The sequence below is a fragment of the Oncorhynchus gorbuscha genome, linkage group LG04 (genome assembly GCF_021184085.1).
Source record: "Oncorhynchus gorbuscha isolate QuinsamMale2020 ecotype Even-year linkage group LG04, OgorEven_v1.0, whole genome shotgun sequence".
NCBI classification, from domain to species: domain Eukaryota; kingdom Metazoa; phylum Chordata; class Actinopteri; order Salmoniformes; family Salmonidae; genus Oncorhynchus; species Oncorhynchus gorbuscha.
In genome coordinates, this window is record NC_060176.1 from 4,595,663 (window position 1) to 4,615,252 (window position 19,590).

The window sequence follows — 19,590 nt, forward strand, 5'->3', positions numbered from 1 at the left end:
TTTCTCTGTCTCTCATCATAACAGTAATGTTTTCAATACCTGATAATGGCTCCCGAGCAGCATATTCAGATTCTAGTGTAAAGAATATATTGCACATTTAAATTGGCTGCGTTTTGAGATAGATTTTTAGTTATGTCTGTCCGTTCTGTTGCAGTTGCCTCACCCTCTCCTGTGGGGATGTCAGAATGACTTAAGCAGAGCCTGACCAAGAGCGATTGACCAGAGCTCACTAGTGCCAAAGTGGTAGTGTCCACAGGTAAGGGCTTAGCTTTACACTGTCTGACTGCTTCAGCCAACATGTCATTCACATTCCCTGGCCTCTCATTCTGTTAGGTCATTGTGACCAAGCACTTGATTTCTTTGTCCCATTAGGACGAGGGCTGAAGAGCGGTGAGAACATCAAACTGCTGTACGACCTCGCTGACAAAATGGGTGCTGCAGGTATAAATAACCATGTGTGTGTACATCAGAGAGAAGGAGAGAGAGAATCTTTGAGAGTGAGTGGGTGCATGTGTGTGTACATCAGAGAGAAGGAGAGAGAGAATCTTTGAGAGTGAGTGGGTGCATGTGTGAGGGACAGTGGAAAGAGTGTGAGGTCAGTTGTCTGTGTGTAACTGCGTGGTAATGATCATGTGTGAGGGACAGTGGAAAGAGTGTGAGGTCAGTTGTCTGTGTGTAACTGCGTGGTAATGATCATGTGTGAGGGACAGTGGAAAGAGTGTGAGGTCAGTTGTCTGTGTGTAACTGCGTGGTAATGATCATGTGTGAGGGACAGTGGAAAGAGTGTGAGGTCAGTTGTCTGTGTGTAACTGCGTGGTAATGATCATGTGTGAGGGACAGTGGAAAGAGTGTGAGGTCAGTTGTCTGTGTGTAACTGCGTGGTAATGATCATGTGTGAGGGACAGTGGAAAGAGTGTGAGGTCAGTTGTCTGTGTGTAACTGCGTGGTATGATCATGTGTATTAATAAACTGCTGTATGTTGTGAATGCAGTGGGGGCCTCCAGAGCTGCTGTGGATGCTGGCTATGTCCCCAATGACATGCAGCTCGGCCAGACTGGCAAGATTGTAGCACCTGTAAGTGATACAACACACACCCTTTTATTGTCTCTGTTATTTCACTGTGTCACAGCGGAAACCAACATACAATATTTCTTAGTGAGCAACCTGACAAGAAAATAATAATATAACTTTAATAAATTGTATATGATTGTTTCAGTTTTTCAGCATCACACTATCATATTAAATGTTCTGTAAAATTCTATTTTAATTGAGGTATTTTGGATTACAAACGTAATTATGTTTGGTCTTGCTGAATGACGTTAATTGAACTGTATGTGCATTTTTGCTGACCTTCATTAGTCTCCATTAGGTCTCCTGACCTTCATTAGTCTCCATTAGGTCTCCTGACCTTCATTAGTCTCCATTAGGTCTCCTGATCTTCAATAGTCTCCATTAGGTCTCCTGACCTTCATTAGTCTCCATTAGGTCTCCTGACCTTCATTAGTCTCCATTAGGTCTCCTGACCTTCATTAGTCTCCATTAGGTCTCCTGACCTTCATTAGTCTCCATTAGGTCTCCTGATCTTCATTAGTCTCCATTAGGTCTCCTGACCTTCATTAGTCTCCATTAGGTCTCCTGACCTTCATTAGTCTCCATTAGGTCTCCTGACCTTCATTAGTCTCCATTAGGTCTCCTGACCTTCATTAGTCTCCATTAGGTCTCCTGACCTTCATTAGTCTCCATTAGGTCTCCTGACCTTCATTAGTCTCCATTAGGTCTCCTGACTTTCATTAGTCTCCATTAGGTCTCCTGACCTTCATTAGTCTCCATTAGGTCTCCTGACCTTCATTAGTCTCCATTAGGTCTCCTGATCTTCATTAGCCTCCATTAGGTCTCCTGATCTTCATTAGTCTCCATTAGGTCTCCTGATCTTCATTAGCCTCCATTAGGTCTCCTGATCTTCATTAGTCTCCATTAGGTCTCCTGATCTTCATTAGTCTCCATTAGGTCTCCTGATCTTCATTAATCTCCATTAGGTCTCCTGATCTTCATTAGCCTCCATTAGGTCTCCTGATCTTCATTAGTCTCCATTAGGTCTCCTGATCTTCATTAGTCTCCATTAGGTCTCCTGACCTTCATTAGTCTCCATTAGGTCTCCTGATCTTCATTAGCCTCCATTAGGTCTCCTGATCTTCATTAGTCTCCATTAGGTCTCCTGATCTTCATTAGTCTCCATTAGGTCTCCTGATCTTCATTAGCCTCCATTAGGTCTCCTGATCTTCATTAGTCTCCATTAGGTCTCCTGATCTTCATTAGCCTCCATTAGGTCTCCTGATCTTCATTAGTCTCCATTAGGTCTCTGATCTTCATTAGCCTCCATTAGGTCTCCTGATCTTCATTAGCCTCCATTAGGTCTCCTGATCTTCATTAGCCTCCATTAGGTCTCCTGATCTTCATTTCTCCATTAGTCTCCATTAGGTCTCCTGATCTTCATTAGTCTCCATTAGGTCTCCTGATCTTCATTAGTCTCCATTAGGTCTCCTGATCTTCATTAGTCTCCATTAGGTCTCCTGATCTTCATTAGATCTCCATTAGGTCTCCTGATCTTCATTAATCTCCATTAGGTCTCCTGATCTTCATTAGTCTTATTAGGTCTCCTGATCTTCTTCATTAGCCTCCATTAGGTCTCCTGATCTTCATTAGTCTCCATTAGGTCTCCTGATCTTCATTAGTCTCCATTAGGTCTCCTGACCTTCATTAGTCTCCATTAGGTCTCTCTGATCTTCATTAGTCTCCATTAGGTCTCCTGATCTTCATTAGTCTCCATTAGGTCTCCTGATCTTCATTAGTCTCCATTAGGTCTCCTGATCTTCATTAGTCTCCATTAGGTCTCCTGACCTTCATTAGTCTCCATTAGGTCTCCTGACCTTCATTAGTCTCCATTAGGTCTCCTGACCTTCATTAGTCTCCATTAGGTCTCCTGACCTTCATTAGTCTCCATTAGGTCTCCTGATCTTCATTAGTCTCCATTAGGTCTCCTGATCTTCATTAGTCTCCATTAGGTCTCCTGATCTTCATTAGTCTCCATTAGGTCTCCTGACCTTCATTAGTCTCCATTAGGTCTCCTGATCTTCATTAGCCTCCATTAGGTCTCCTGATCTTCATTAGTCTCCATTAGGTCTCTGATCTTCATTAGCCTCCATTAGGTCTCCTGATCTTCATTAGTCTCCATTAGGTCTCCTGATCTTCATTAGTCTCCATTAGGTCTCCTGATCTTCATTAATCTCCATTAGGTCTCCTGATCTTCATTAGTCTCCATTAGGTCTCCTGATCTTCATTAGTCTCCATTAGGTCTCCTGATCTTCATTAGGTCTCCATTAGGTCTCCTGATCTTCATTAGTCTCCATTAGGTCTCCTGATCTTCATTAGTCTCCATTAGGTCTCCTGATCTTCATTAATCTCCATTAGGTCTCCTGATCTTCATTAGCCTCCATTAGGTCTCCTGATCTTCATTAGTCTCCATTAGGTCTCCTGATCTTCATTAGTCTCCATTAGGTCTCCTGACCTTCATTAGTTCCATTAGGTCTCCTGATCTTCATTAGCCTCCATTAGGTCTCCTGATCTTCATTAGTCTCCATTAGGTCTCCTGATCTTCATTAGTCTCCATTAGGTCTCCTGATCTTCATTAGCCTCCATTAGGTCTCCTGACCTTCATTAGTCTCCATTAGGTCTCCTGACCTTCATTAGTCTCCATTAGGTCTCCTGACCTTCATTAGTCTCCATTAGGTCTCCTGACCTTCATTAGTCTCCATTAGGTCTCCTGACCTTCATTAGTCTCCATTAGGTCTCCTGATCTTCATTAGCCTCCATTAGGTCTCCTGATCTTCATTAGTCTCCATTAGGTCTCCTGACCTTCATTAGTCTCCATTAGGTCTCCTGACCTTCATTAGTCTCCATTAGGTCTCCTGACCTTCATTAGTCTCCATTAGGTCTCCTGAACTTCATTAGCCTCCATTAGGTCTCCTGATCTTCATTAGTCTCCATTAGGTCTCCTGATCTTCATTAGTCTCCATTAGGTCTCCTGATCTTCATTAGCCTCCATTAGGTCTCCTGATCTTCATTAGTCTCCATTAGGTCTCCTGATCTTCATTAGCCTCCATTAGGTCTCCTGATCTTCATTAGTCTCCATTAGGTCTCCTGATCTTCATTAGTCTCCATTAGGTCTCCTGATCTTCATTAGTCTCCATTAGGTCTCCTGATCTTCATTAGTCTCCATTAGGTCTCCTGATCTTCATTAATCTCCATTAGGTCTCCTGATCTTCATTAGTCTCCATTAGGTCTCCTGATCTTCATTAGTCTCCATTAGGTCTCCTGATCTTCATTAATCTCCATTAGGTCTCCTGATCTTCATTAGTCTCCATTAGGTCTCCTGATCTTCATTAGCCTCCATTAGGTCTCCTGATCTTCATTAGTCTCCATTAGGTCTCCTGATTTTCATTAGCCTCCATTAGGTCTCCTGAGCTTCATTAGTCTCCATTAGGTCTCCTGATCTTCATTAGTCTCCATTAGGTCTCCTGATCTTCATTAGTCTCCATTAGGTCTCCTGATCTTCATTAGTCTCCATTAGGTCTCCTGATCTTCATTAGTCTCCATTAGGTCTCCTGACCTTCATTAGTCTCCATTAGGTCTCCTGACCTTCATTAGTCTCCATTAGGTCTCCTGATCTTCATTAGCCTCCATTAGGTCTCCTGATCTTCATTAGTCTCCATTAGGTCTCCTGACCTTCATTAGTCTCCATTAGGTCTCCTGACCTTCATTAGTCTCCATTAGGTCTCCTGACCTTCATTAGTCTCCATTAGGTCTCCTGACCTTCATTAGTCTCCATTAGGTCTCCTGATCTTCATTAGTCTCCATTAGGTCTCCTGATCTTCATTAGTCTCCATTAGGTCTCCTGACCTTCATTAGTCTCCATTAGGTCTCCTGACCTTCATTAGTCTCCATTAGGTCTCTGACCTTCATTAGTCTCCATTAGGTCTCCTGACCTTCATTAGTCTCCATTAGGTCTCCTGATCTTCATTAGTCTCCATTAGGTCTCCTGATCTTCATTAGTCTCCATTAGGTCTCCTGATCTTCATTAATCTCCATTAGGTCTCCTGATCTTCATTAGTCTCCATTAGGTCTCCTGATCTTCATTAGTCTCCATTAGGTCTCCTGATCTTCATTAGTCTCCATTAGGTCTCCTGATCTTCATTAATCTCCATTAGGTCTCCTGATCTTCATTAGCCTCCGTTAGGTCTCCTGATCTTCATTAGCCTCCATTAGGTCTCCTGATCTTCATTAGCCTCCATTAGGTCTCCTGATCTTCATTAGTCTCCATTAGGTCTCCTGATCTTCATTAGTCTCCATTAGGTCTCCTGATCTTCATTAGTCTCCATTAGGTCTCCTGATCTTCATTAGTCTCCATTAGGTCTCCTGATCTTCATTAGTCTCCATTAGGTCTCCTGATCTTCTGATTAGGTTCATTAGCCTCCATTAGGTCTCCTGATCTTCATTAGTCTCCATTAGGTCTCCTGACCTTCATTAGTCTCCATTAGGTCTCCTGACCTTCATTAGTCTCCATTAGGTCTCCTGATCTTCATTAGTCTCCATTAGGTCTCCTGATCTTCATTAGTCTCCATTAGGTCTCCTGATCTTCATTAGTCTCCATTAGGTCTCCTGATCTTCATTAGTCTCCATTAGGTCTCCTGATCTTCATTAGTCTCCATTAGGTCTCCTGATCTTCATTAGTCTCCATTAGGTCTCCTGATCTTCATTAGTCTCCATTAGGTCTCCTGATCTTCATTAGTCTCCATTAGGTCTCCTGACCTTCATTAGTCTCCATTAGGTCTCCTGATCTTCATTAGTCTCCATTAGGTCTCCTGATCTTCATTAGTCTCCATTAGGTCTCCTGATCTTCATTAGTCTCCATTAGGTCTCCTGATCTTCATTAGTCTCCATTAGGTCTCCTGACCTTCATTAGTCTCCATTAGGTCTCCTGATCTTCATTAGTCTCCATTAGGTCTCCTGATCTTCATTAGTCTCCATTAGGTCTCCTGATCTTCATTAGTCTCCATTAGGTCTCCTGATCTTCATTAGTCTCCATTAGGTCTCCTGTTCTTCATTAGTCTCCATTAGGTCTCCTGATCTTCATTAGTCTCCATTAGGTCTCCTGATCTTCATTAGTCTCCATTAGGTCTCCTGATCTTCATTAGTCTCCATTAGGTCTCCTGACCTTCATTAGTCTCCATTAGGTCTCCTGATCTTCATTAGTCTCCATTAGGTCTCCTGATTTTCATTAGTCTCCATTAGGTCTCCTGATCTTCATTAGTCTCCATTAGGTCTCCTGATCTTCATTAGTCTCCATTAGGTCTCCTGATCTTCATTAGTCTCCATTAGGTCTCCTGATCTTCATTAGTCTCCATTAGGTCTCCTGATCTTCATTAGTCTCCATTAGGTCTCCTGATCTTCATTAGTCTCCATTAGGTCTCCTGACCTTCATTAGTCTCCATTAGGTCTCCTGATCTTCATTAGTCTCCATTAGGTCTCCTGATCTTCATTAGTCTCCATTAGGTCTCCTGATCTTCATTAGTCTCCATTAGGTCTCCTGATCTTCATTAGTCTCCATTAGGTCTCCTGACCTTCATTAGTCTCCATTAGGTCTCCTGATCTTCATTAGTCTCCATTAGGTCTCCTGATCTTCATTAGTCTCCATTAGGTCTCCTGATCTTCATTAGTCTCCATTAGGTCTCCTGTTCTTCATTAGTCTCCATTAGGTCTCCTGATCTTCATTAGTCTCCATTAGGTCTCCTGATCTTCATTAGTCTCCAGTGCATTCGGAAAGTATTCAGATCCCTTAACTTTTTTCACATTTTGTTACATTACAGCCTTATTCTAAAATTAATTAAATAGTTTTTTCCCCCCTCATCAATCTATACATAATATCCAAAATGACAAATCAAAACAGGTGTTGAGACATTTTTGCAACTGTATATACACTACCGTTCAAAAGTTTGGGGTCACCGAGAAATGTCCTTGTTTTTGAAAGAAAATCACTTTTTTTTGTCCATTAAAATAACATCAAATTGATCAGAAATACAGTGTAGACATTGTTAATTTTGTAAATGACTATTGTAGCTGGAAACAGCAGATTCTTTAATGGAATATCTACATAGGTGTACAGAGGCCCATTGTCAGCAACCATCACTCAAGCTAAAAATGTATTTGTCACATACACATGGTTAGCAGATGTTAATGCGAGTGTAGCGAAATGCTTGTGATTCTAGTTCCGACAATGCAGTAATAACCAACGAGTAATCTAACCTAACAATTTTACAACAACTACCTTATACACACACGTGTAAAGGAATGAAGAATATGTACTTAAAAATATATAAATGAGTGATGGTACAGAACGGCATAGGCAAGATGCAGTAGATGGTATCGGGTACAGTATATACATATGACAAGAGTAATGTAGGGTATGTAAATATTATATGAAGTGGCATAGTTTAAAGTGGCTCGTGATACATTTTACATACATTTTTACATTATTAAAGTGGCTGGAGTTGAGTCAGTATGTTGGCAGCAGCTACTCAATGTTAGTGATGGCTGTTTAACAGTCTGATGGCGTTGAGATGGAAGCTGTTTTTCAGTCTCTCGGTCCCAGCTTTGATGCACCTATACTGACCTCGCCTTCTGGATGATAGCGGGGTGAACAGGCAGTGGCTCGGGTGGTTGTTGTCCTTGATGATCTTTATGGCCTTCCTGTGACATCGGGTGGTGTAGGTGTCCTGGAGGGCAGGTATTTTGCGCCCGGTGATGCGTTGTGCAGACCTCACTACCCTCTGGAGAGCCTTACGGTTGTGGGCGGAGCAGTTGCCGTACCAGGCGGTGATACAGCCCGACAGGATGCTCTCGATTGTGCATCTGTAAAGGTTTGTGAGTGCTTTTGGTGACAAGCCAAATTTCTTCAGCCTCCTGAGGTTGAATAGGAGCTGCTGTGCCTTCTTCGCCACGCTGTCTGTGTCTGTTTTCATCAAGGATCTCTTTTGTACTTTGCTCTGGTCATGTTTCCCTCGATCCTGACTAGTCTCCCAGTCGCTGCTGCTGAAAAATATCCCCACAGCATGATGCTGCCACCACCATGCTTCACCGTAGGGATGGTCAGCCAGATTTCCTCCAGACGTAACGCTTGGAATTCAGGCCAAATAGTTCAATCTTGGTTTCATCAGATCAGAGAATCTTCTTTTTCATGGTATTAGAGTCTTTAGGTGTCTTTTGGAAAACTCCAAGCAGGCTGTCATGTGCCTTTTACTGAGGAGTGGCTTCAGTCTGGCCACTCTACCATAAAGGCCTGATTGTTAGAGTGCTGCAGATATGGTTGTCCTTCTGGAAAGTTCTCCCATCTCCACAGAGCAACTCTGCAGCTCTGTGAGAGTGACCATCAGGTTCTTGTTCACCTCCCTTCACCTCCCCTTCTCTCCTGATTGCTCAGTTTGGCCGAGCGGCCAGTTCTGGGAAGAGTCTTGGTGGTTACAAACTTCTTCAATTTTAAGAATGATGGAAGCATTGTGTTCTTTGGGACCTTCAATGCTGCAGAAATGTTTTGGTATCCTTTCCCAGATCTGTGACTTGACACAATCCTGTCTTGGAGCTCTACGGACAATTCCTTAAACCTCATGGCTTGTTTTTTTCTCTGACATGCACTTTCAACTGTGGGACCTTATATAGATAGGTGTGCCTTTCCAAACATTGTCCAATCAATTGAATGTACCACAGGTGGACTCCAATCAAGTTGTAGAAACATCTCACGGATGATCAATGGAAACAGGATGCACCTGAGCTCAATTTCGAGTCTTATCGCAAAGGGTCTGAATACTTAAGTAAGATATTTTATTTTTTAGAAATTTGCAAACATTTCTAAAAACCTGTTTTCGCTTTGTCATTATGTGGTATTGTGTGTAGATTGAGGACATTTTATTTATTTATTCCATTTTAGAATAAGTCTAACATAACAAAATGTGGAAAAAGTCAAGGGGTCTGAATACTTTCCGAATGCACTGTATTTTCTCGATCTTGATGTTCCAAAGATGGCCTATCTGTCTCCTACATTCAATTGTGTGTACAGTGTGTTAGTTAGCACGTGTGTGGATTGGGGTGTGTGTGGAAAGACTCTGCGGAGGCTGTGTATGTTTTGGCAAAGCCAACAAGCCACAAGACAGACCCCTCACAGTAAAGGGAATTAGCCTTAGTCGAGTTGCATATTCCAGTTTTCAGGAATACAGCTATTTTCAACCTAGCTTCCTTTTCCGCTGAAAACCAAATGTGGGAACTCCGCTCAGGCGTTTCTTTATGCCTGCTACATCAGGTTAAAGGGAATTAATACAGGCAAGCACACACGTGTTATCCAAAACAATACAAACAAAATCACAGAATATGTGACAATACTCTGTATTGTGACATTATTTAATTATTTAAAATTGAATAAGCTTAAAAAGGATAAATGGGTCATTTGGCTCGCGACAGGGATATCCCAGCTGTCATCAGACCCACATTAGGGCCGTCTGAAGCGGCTGTAATGTAGTTAATGGCTGATTTAAGATCCTAAATGATTTACCAGTCCCATTAGGAAGGAGACTTAAGTGCTGTGAGTCCACCCTGCCCCTCAAAATGGACAACTCTGCCAATATTGTTGTTTCCTGTTTACATCGTGTACAGTCACAGAAGGGTATGATATGCAACATCCTAAACCAGTATGTCACGCCTTGGTCTTAGTATTTTGTGTTTTCTTTAATTATTTGTTCAGGCCAGGGTGTGACATGGGGTTATTGTATTGTCGTATTGGGGTTTTTGTAGGCATTGGGATTGTGGTTGATTAGGGGTGTGTCTAGTATAGGCCTGGCTGCCTGAGGCGGTTCACAATCAGAGTCAGGTGATTCTTGTTGTCTCTGATGGGGAACCGTATTTAGGTAGCCTGGGTTTCGTTTTGTATTTCGTGGGTGATTGTTCCTGTCTCTGTGTAGTGTTTCACCAGATAGGCTGTAATAGGTTTCACGTTCGTTTGTTGTTTTTGTATTTATTAGTTATTTCATGTATCGTTCCGTTTTTCTTCATTAAAGACATGAGTAACCACCACGCTGCATTTCTGTCCGACTTTCTTTCTACAAACGAAGAACGCCGTTACACAGTAACCATTCATTGCTTGTGTATTGCAATTAATATTCAAAACAAATCAGGTCAATTGAAATATAATTGATGTAATCAAATGTTATATACTATTTACAGTAATATTATATATACAGTACCAGTCAAAAGTGTGGACTAACCTACTAATTTTCTTTATTTTTGCTATTTTGTACATGGTAGAATAATAGTGAAGACAACAAAACTATGAAATGACACATGTAATAACCAAAAAAGTCTTAAACAAATCAAAATCTATTTTATATTTGAGATTCTTCAAAGTAGCTGCCCATTGTCTTGATGGCAGCTTTGCACACTGGCTTTCTCTCAACCAGCTTCATGAGGTAGACACCTGGAATGCATTTCAATTAACAGGTTTGCCTTGTTAAAAGTTAATTTGTGGAATTTCTTTCCTTCTTAATGCATTTGAGCCAATCTGTTGTGACAAGGTAGGGGTGGTATACAGAAGATAGCCCTATTTGGTAAAATATCAAGTCCATATTATGGCAAGAACAGCTCAAATAAGCAAAGAGGAAACCACATTCCATCATTACTTTAAGACATGAAAGTCAGTCAGTGCAGTCACAAAAACCATCAAGTGCTATGATGAAACTGTCCCTCATGAGGACCACCACAGGGAAGGAAGACCCAGAGTTACATCTGGATAAGGATAAGTTCATTAGAGTTAACTGCACCTCAGATTGCAGCCCAAATAAATACTTCATAGAGTTCAAGTAACAGACACATCTCAACATCAACTGTTCAGAGGAGACTGTGAATCAGGCATTCATGGTCGAATTGCTTCAAAGAAACCATTACTAAAGGACACCAATTGGGGCGGCAGGGTAGCCTAGTGGTTAGAGCGTTGGACTAGTAACTGAAAGGTTCAAATCCCCAAGCTGACAAGGTACAAATCTGTCGTTCTGCCCCTGAACAGGCAGTTAACCCACTGTTCGTAGGCCGTCATTGAAAATAAGAATTTGTTCTTAACAGACTTGCCTAGTAAAATAAAGGTAAAAAATAAATAAATAAGAAGAGACTTGCTTGGGCCAAAATACCCGAGCAATGGACATTAGACCGGTGGAAATCTGTCCTTTGGTCTAATGTAAGATTTTTGGTTCCAACCGCCGTGTCTTTGTGAGACGCAGAATAGATGAACGGATGATCTCTGCATGTGTGGTTCTCACCGTGATGCATGGAGGAGGTGGTGTGCTTTGCTGGTGACACTGTCAGTGATTTTATTTAGAATTCAAGGCACACTTAACCAGCATGGCTACCACTGTATTCTGCAGCGATATGCCATCCCATCTGGTTTGCACTTAGTCCCACTGTCATTTGTTTTTCAACAGGACAATTACCCAATACACCTCCAGGCTGTGTAAGGGACATTTAACCAAGAAGGAGAGTGATGGAGTGCTGCATCAGATTACCTATCCTCCAGAGTCACCTAACCTCAGCCCAACTGAGATGGTTTGGGATGAGTTGGAACGCAGAGTGATGGAAAGGCAGCCAGCAAGTTCTCAGCATTTGTGGGAACTCCTTCAAGACTGTTGGAAAAGCATTCCAGGTGAAGCTGGTTGAGAGAATGCCAAGCATGTGCAAAGCTGTCATCAAGGCAAAGGGTGGCAACTTTGAAGAATCTAAAATATATTTGAATGTATTTAACATTTTTTGGTTACTACATGATTTCATATATGTTATTTCATAGTTTTGATGTCCTCAGTATTATTCTACAATGTAGAAAATAGCCCTTAATTAAGTAGGTGTGTCTGCACTTTTGACTGGTACTGTATATATTTAAAGTTATAGGTATATTCCCTACACAGTAAGCAGTGGATGGTATCTCCATAATTCCATGACAAGCCTTCAGAAACGCTCCGACCCCCCCCTAAAGAAATCACATCTTTCCTCATGCCTGTCTGAGAGGGGAACCATGTTGTGGATTTATAATTTATCATTCTTCAGAGGTGATGCAGTATTCACATGATAATTAGGATACATTTTTGATTGCTGCCTGCGGGCATTTCTGCATTGTTGGCTTCAGGAACCTGGGCCATTATGACCTTATTAGTGTAACTGTCAGTGGCCTGTTTTAGTTTACACATGCGTTGTCGTGTATTTTATTATGAACTGCACTCATCAGGATAAAACTTATTAGTGGCTTTTACAAGACACCGTGTCACTTAAATGAGGAGAGCAACACCTCCGCTTGACTCAATGTACCAGTCAAAACAACGCTGGCAAAATTAATAACGTTTTCAATTATTGTATTCTTGTTAATTACTTACAAAGACTAAGTATTTTACTTGAAATGGGATATGATAACAATTGATTAAAATAATGACATACAATTGTTTCAGGTTTTGTCATAAGGAACAAAGAAGGAAAGCTTTATAATATAAGGCTATTGTTAAGTGAGAGCACTGTATAGGCATTGGTGGTTTCAGAATGATGCAGGTTGATATAGTCTTTTACTTATGATTTTAGAGGACTTAAGTAATCATTTCAAGTGATAACTTTTATAATTTTCTCATTATCTTCACAAGCTTTGTCACATGTAGGCCAACAGTACAAATATACCAAAATAAAGACTTCTAGTGGGACCACTTTTACCCTTTTTTCATATGCTTTTCAAGGCATTGAATATCATAGATTCTTCTGTCAAACCAGTTCTAGGACTCAGTCCTGAGATACCACCGAGCCAGTCTAACAGTATTTAGTATCGTTAGCCAACCTGTTGTCCTTTGTTGTCTGTTTGCACACAGCAGCATCCCGTGATCACCTGGTTGATTAACTCAGTTGTGTCACAATCTGGCTGTGTGTACAGGAGCTTGTGTTCTCACACCTGAGGGGAGCTGTGCTGTGTGAACCACTGGGTTTCAGCATCACTTTGGGGGATTTTATTAACAGGCCAGCGAGTGCACCAAGTCCCTGCCCTGCTGCCACGGCTCACAGCAGCTGTGCAGAGACCAAACACCAGACAGGCAAGCAGACAGACAGGCAGAAGAAGAGGGAAAAACTGCCCAAGCTTGGCAAATCATCTGGTCATTCTCCTCCTCTCCCTACATATACTTTAAAAACATCCAGGGCTAAACGACCCCCCCAAGTATAGCAGTTTGTAGTGGAAAACTTTCAAAAAGCTGTTTATACCCAGCTGGGGACCTACTTGGAGGCTAACAGGGAGAAGCTTTTCTATTTTTTATTTTCTCTCTCCCAGTCTGGGGGGAAAAAAGGCCTCTGGATTGACAGTGCCTTTCATACTGTATTATCCGGCCTGGCTTTTAACTCCGGGACAACTGTGTTCACAAATTGATGCTCTGTTCCTCTGGGGCTGCAGCTGAAACATTAAATCCTACTGAAATATTCATATGTGAGTGCATTTAGCTGAAAGCAATTGATGTGCTGCTCCCTGGAGAATGGATGGTAATGTTGCAGCCAGGGGCCCAGGCCCCCACACTCTGGCTGTCAGACACCCTAAAGTACCACACTGGTCAAAACCATTGAGATGTATGTTCAGGAATTGACTGCCTATCGGGTCAGAGTATGGTGGAAAGGGTTCCGGAGGATTGGGGCTCAGTTTGTGGTTCTGGTGTTGGTCACTTATGGTCACAGCAACTTGGTTCACCAGACTACTGGTTAGGAGAGCCTATCTCGTAAGGCTGTGGTCATAGGGATTCTCTGATGGCCACGCTGTGTATTAATGTGTGAAAACACGCATCATCTTCTCATTTTAAGTTGTTGAAAAGTAATGGTTAAATCAATAGTCTGTACATATCATATTGTGGCCAAACCTTTTCATTCATTTGGTTGAGACTGATTTGTTTTTCAGAATATATTTTTTTGTTCTCCCTACAATAAACACTCTGTTTATTAAAACTTGAAAGCTGATTTATTTTATTTATTTATGTATCATGTCTGTGTAGTATTATTGCAAAAATATACATTTTTTGTTATATGAATTACATTTTTGATTTTACATTATTATATACTGACTGGCCATTTTATGTTGTGTTTTATTTCCAGGAACTCTACATCGCAGTGGGCATCTCTGGAGCTATTCAGCACCTGGCTGGGATGAAGAACAGCAAGGTACACCACATCACACACACCAAACTAAGCAGTCTAAATAAGCTAGTGGTATTATTGTGGTATGGCTGTGTTATTACTTGTGGATAATTCTTCACATTTAAAAAAATGTAAAATAGATTTGTTCTACTGATTTTCAAAACATTTATTTGAGGATGCAAGATATTCAGAGTAGTTTTTCTAGTGCTCCAAACAAAATACAGGATGTGTTTTATACAGCAAGATGTTTTTGAAAATGTAACAATGTTTCCCTAAAGAAGTCGTGCTTTTTAAAACAGTTTTTTGCTGATTCTTGCTGTCGCAAGTCATGCATAAGTACATGTAGTTATGGGGCTTGTGCGTCTGATTGCTAAATTAGTGTCGATTATTTGATTAAATTCTTCTGAGCTCTTTGTGATGTAGCGCCTTGTCACCAGGAGAGTGATAAATACGTCTCACCCTCATGTTTATGACAATTTCATGTAACTAAGCTTATTCTACCGCCTTTTATGGAATTTGCACTAGTGATGGATTAACAAGTAAAGATATACATACAGTAAAACAATGGGGATACTGATTAAATGTCATATTGATTTAAAATAAATTGTATTAATTTAAAAACATGTATTAATTAATAAAAAAACATTTTCAACTCTTTGAAACTGACTGACTCATTTTGAAGATAAAAAAACAATAATTTGATATCTTCAAGTTATCTGAAAGTATAAAGATCACCCATTCCAATAATTAGTCCAGTTAACACTGTTACTGTATAGGCTGATTTGAAAAAGCCAAAATGGGTGTCATACAACTGCCCCAATTTACCTCATTAATAGTATTACAGCAATTCACTCTTTCAGACTGTCTATATATGAGGAGGATTTGAATGAACTTGGTCAGAGAACTTTTTCTTATTTGTATTCCTCTTTTTTCACTGTAGTTGACCCACTTTTACAACAAGTGGAGGGCAGAATACGTCTGTCCCTGGAAGAGAACTGTTTTATGTAAATGTAAAATGGAGAAACACTTTCGTAGCCATGACAACAGTCTCCTGAGTGGATTTCTTCCACCAAGGCGAGCTATCTGCTTCGGGATCCCGTGCACTTAAGAAGTGTTTTAAAAGGGAACCTGAAGAAGCTTTTTAAAGAATGATGTATAATTTATTTGTATTTCTCTCTCTTGCTTCAGAGCTTCTTAAGAGGAGAGTAGAGTGTGTGGGATGTGTTCTGAATGTGTCAGACCACAGTATTATGTATTATTATGCAGCCATAGTCCCATATCTATTTGTTTTGTATGAAATGTACTCTGCTTCTACGTATGTCCAGTCGCTTGATGTCACGGAGCTGTTTATAAAATCACTTTCATCCACTTAAAACAAACACATTCTTATGTGACATCACTTAAGTGCAGCTAATTTGGGTTTGTATGTTTGCTGCTTTAACAAGCTATGCAATATGTCATGAAAGCATAGTGTGTGTATATAACACGTGAGAGAGTAGTAAGGGATGGTAATACAACTTTATTTTATTTTGTTCTTTTTCTTTTCTTTTTTTAAACTTAATTTTGATTCTCATCATAGTGACTGATATTGTCCTAATGCCGGATGCTGACTCACTGCTTTAGGATGTGGATCAACAGTGTATCTTTAATTTATGATTGAAGTGTTTGGTTTAGCCTCCGTTAACATTCTGAGGCAATCCATGTACAGTATGCACACCGCTTTGCATTTTCATTCAGAGGACAGGTTAGTACATGTACTGAGACCAACTGTGACACGTGTTTTATTTCTAGATAATCGTTGCCATCAACAAAGATCCAGAGGCACCTATTTTCCAGGTAGCTGACTACGGTTTGGTGGAGGATCTCTTCAAGGTAAAACTGTCAATGATGACACGATTAGATATTGTGATATTAAAGGTGTGAAATGAATCCCTATATGGAGGTAAATATTTAGTCAATCTTAAGGAGGTGGACCTAGATCTTCAGCATTGGCTAAATGAAGTATTGCACACCACACCCTGTATAGGTTTAGTAAAGTGCTTTGAGTGTTATCCAAGTCAACACTGATACACTGGATTTAACCTGTATGGTGCCCAGTATTTCTAATTCATGACAGCATTTAAAGAGTCAGTGTTCATGTACTTGAGATCTGCTTAGTCCTGATGGGTAAATTGTGGTGAGGAGTCTTGAGGGAAATATCCATCACACCCTCATGCCATCGTTACAGATCCCTGTCACACCCTGTCCATCTCTCCTTTAAGAGTCATTCTTCTAGTACCCTCAGGAGGATTTAAAATAGGTTTATTAATACGATGTGTATTTGTTATATTAATAATATGGACCTTATTCTACCAAAAGTGGTTTCCTGATAAAAGCAAACATAACATTGGTTTTGGTTGAATTAGGTCCTTAATTAGCTATAAATTATTATAAACTGGGTGGTTCAAGACCTGAATGCTGATTAGCTGACAGCCATGGTATATCAGACAGTATACCACGGGTATGAAAAAAAACCATGTATTTTTAGTACTCTAATTACGTTGGTAACCAGTTTTATAATAGCAATAAGGCACCTCAGGGGTTTGTTGTATATTGCCAATATACCACCACTAAGGGCTATATCCAGGCACTCCGCATTGCGTCGTGCATAAGAACATCTCTTAGCCGTGGTATATTGGCCATATACCACACCCCCTCGTGGCTTGTTGCTTAAGTATACCATAGCAAAACATATTTGAAAAAACGCAAGAAAGAGGTGATATCTCAGATATCCTCCTCAGTTAATGACGCTGTAATAAGACACATCAACGACTGATCGACTAATGTTAATGCATTTAAACTGACTCCCTCTGAGCCTTTATTCAAACATTTCAATTATTAAGGGAAATGTCTAATGGTCACTGTTAATTCACTCTTCTTCTCCTCTGATTGTGACATTGAGGCACTTCCTGGTTCACTAGAGACCTCCCGCAAGCCATTTCCTGTCTGATCAGAGGCCCAGGCTGTCAGTTAGTTGCTCATTAAAAGTATTCCTGTGTAATAATGTCATTGTAAAAGCATTTTGTGACAACTGCTTAGGTACAAGGGGTTCTATAAATGAGTTTGATTGAATAGTTAGGTTTATCATTATAAATCATTAAAGGACACCTTCCATTTGCCGTTCAGTCTTAAATAATGGGGATTCATTAGCTTGGTGGTGCAGCCATCTATTTGACCTGTTTTAAAGGCCATGTTAATGTCTGGTTTTCCCTCTCATACATTTGCATATTATTCAGTTGTTTAATCTCAGAAAGCAAAATTTCTAGAGACCTTGTGGCTTACTGAGTTGTGCCTTATTCAGTTACAATCTGTTAACTAGGTTTCTTAGCCTAAAATAACACTGAGTGAAATCATGTTTAAATGAATATGCAGTTGAGTTCTTACTCTTTCCGACTGTAAACATTTCTCTGTTGAGTGCCTGAATCCAAACCTGGTAAATGAGTTATTGTGATTGATAGAATAGGAACCATTTGTAACTGTATATTACTCCACCTAATGGAAAAGCAGATGTACTGAATTATTGAACTCGTGAATGTATCAGTGGATAGTTCATGAGAGGACCTCCTGCTCAGAGAGTAACTTCCACTCCTCAACCTTAACAGGAACCACCTGATAGTTAAACTAAGGGGACTGCCTGGTGTTGGCTTTCATAATGTTCCTCTTCACCTATTCACTCCTAATTGACATGCTCAGGTAACTTTGGCAGGGCTCAACGCCACAGGGTTCCAGGCAGCACTTCTACCCTCTAGTTTAGGCATAAAGACGGAGGTGGCAGATCCAGGTAACTTTGGCAGGGCTCAACGCCACAGGGTTCCAGGCAGCACTTCTACCCTCTAGTTTAGGCATAAAGACGGAGGTGGTCAGATCCAGGTAACTTTGGCAGGGCTCAACGCCACAGGGTTCCAGGCAGCACTTCTACCCTCTAGTTTAGGCATAAAGACGGAGGTGGCAGATCCAGGTAACTTTGGCAGGGCTCAACGCCACAGGGTTCCAGGCAGCACTTCTACCCTCTAGTTTAGGCATAAAGACGGAGGTGGCAGATCCAGGTAACTTTGGCAGGGCTCAACGCCACAGGGTTCCAGGCAGCACTTCTACCCTCTCGTTTAGGCATAAAGACGGAGGTGGCAGATCCAGGTAACTTTGGCAGGGCTCAACGCCACAGGGTTCCAGGCAGCACTTCTACCCTCTCGTTTAGGCATAAAGACGGAGGTGGCAGATCCAGGTAACTTTGGCAGGGCTCAACGCCACAGGGTTCCAGGCAGCACTTCTACCCTCTAGTTTAGGCATAAAGACGGAGGTGGCAGATCCAGGTAACTTTGGCAGGGCTCAACGCCACAGGGTTCCAGGCAGCACTTCTACCCTCTAGTTTAGGCATAAAGACGGAGGTGGCAGATCCAGGTAACTTTGGCAGGGCTCAACGCCACAGGGTTCCAGGCAGCACTTCTACCCTCTAGTTTAGGCATAAAGACGGAGGTGGTCAGATCCAGATCCAGTGCCCAAGCTTTGCCAGACTCTTCAAGAGGGACCCTTTGTGAGAAGTGAAAGCCTAGTGGCTTTTTCCATTTGTTTGGCTCATCATTTATTAACCAGTGTCGTTGCGTGTGATCGGCCGGTGTTGGTGACTAGGTGTTTAAGTTAGTAATATTCTGCTGAAGTGATGGGTAGGTAGAGATAATAATAACAGGCAGGTCCAGAACTGTGACAATAGTTCTCATCTTACCTGTGTTTACATACACTCTGATTTCAGAAAACAGTCAAAAACAATGGATGTGTCTTTTGTCGTTGTTGCCAATGAAACTGTCAGGGGTATGAGAACTGTTTGTACTTGTAGGCTGTTCCTGAGATGACTGCAGCATTGAAGAAGTGATTGCCATCATGATCCAAAATATAATACTCCCATAATACTCCACCTCTTTAAGGAATACCTAGGATAGGATAAGTAATCCCTCTCACCCCCCCCTTAAGTTTTAGATGCACTATTGTAAAGTGACTGTTCCACTGGATGTCATAAGGTGAATGCACCAATTTGTAAGTCACTCTGGATAAGAGCGTCTGCTAAATGACTTAAATGTAATGTAAATGTAAATGTAAAATCTGAAGATGAAACAACCAATTATAACCTGCCAGTTTTAACTACCCAAAAGAAAATCCTGCCTTAAACTGCACTTCTTGTGCATTTTGAAATAGGTGCTTAAAATGTCTAGATCTAATACATCTTTTATTGTGATATATTTTTCATGAATAATAAAGCTAGTTGATATGCTA

The 19,590-nt window shown here is 41.0% G+C and overlaps 1 pseudogene; it reads left to right on the top strand.

Moving 5' to 3' along the window:
- The first annotated feature begins 132 nt into the window (after positions 1-132).
- On the top strand, positions 133-19,283 carry LOC124033463 (annotated as a pseudogene).
- The last annotated feature ends 307 nt before the right edge of the window (positions 19,284-19,590 follow it).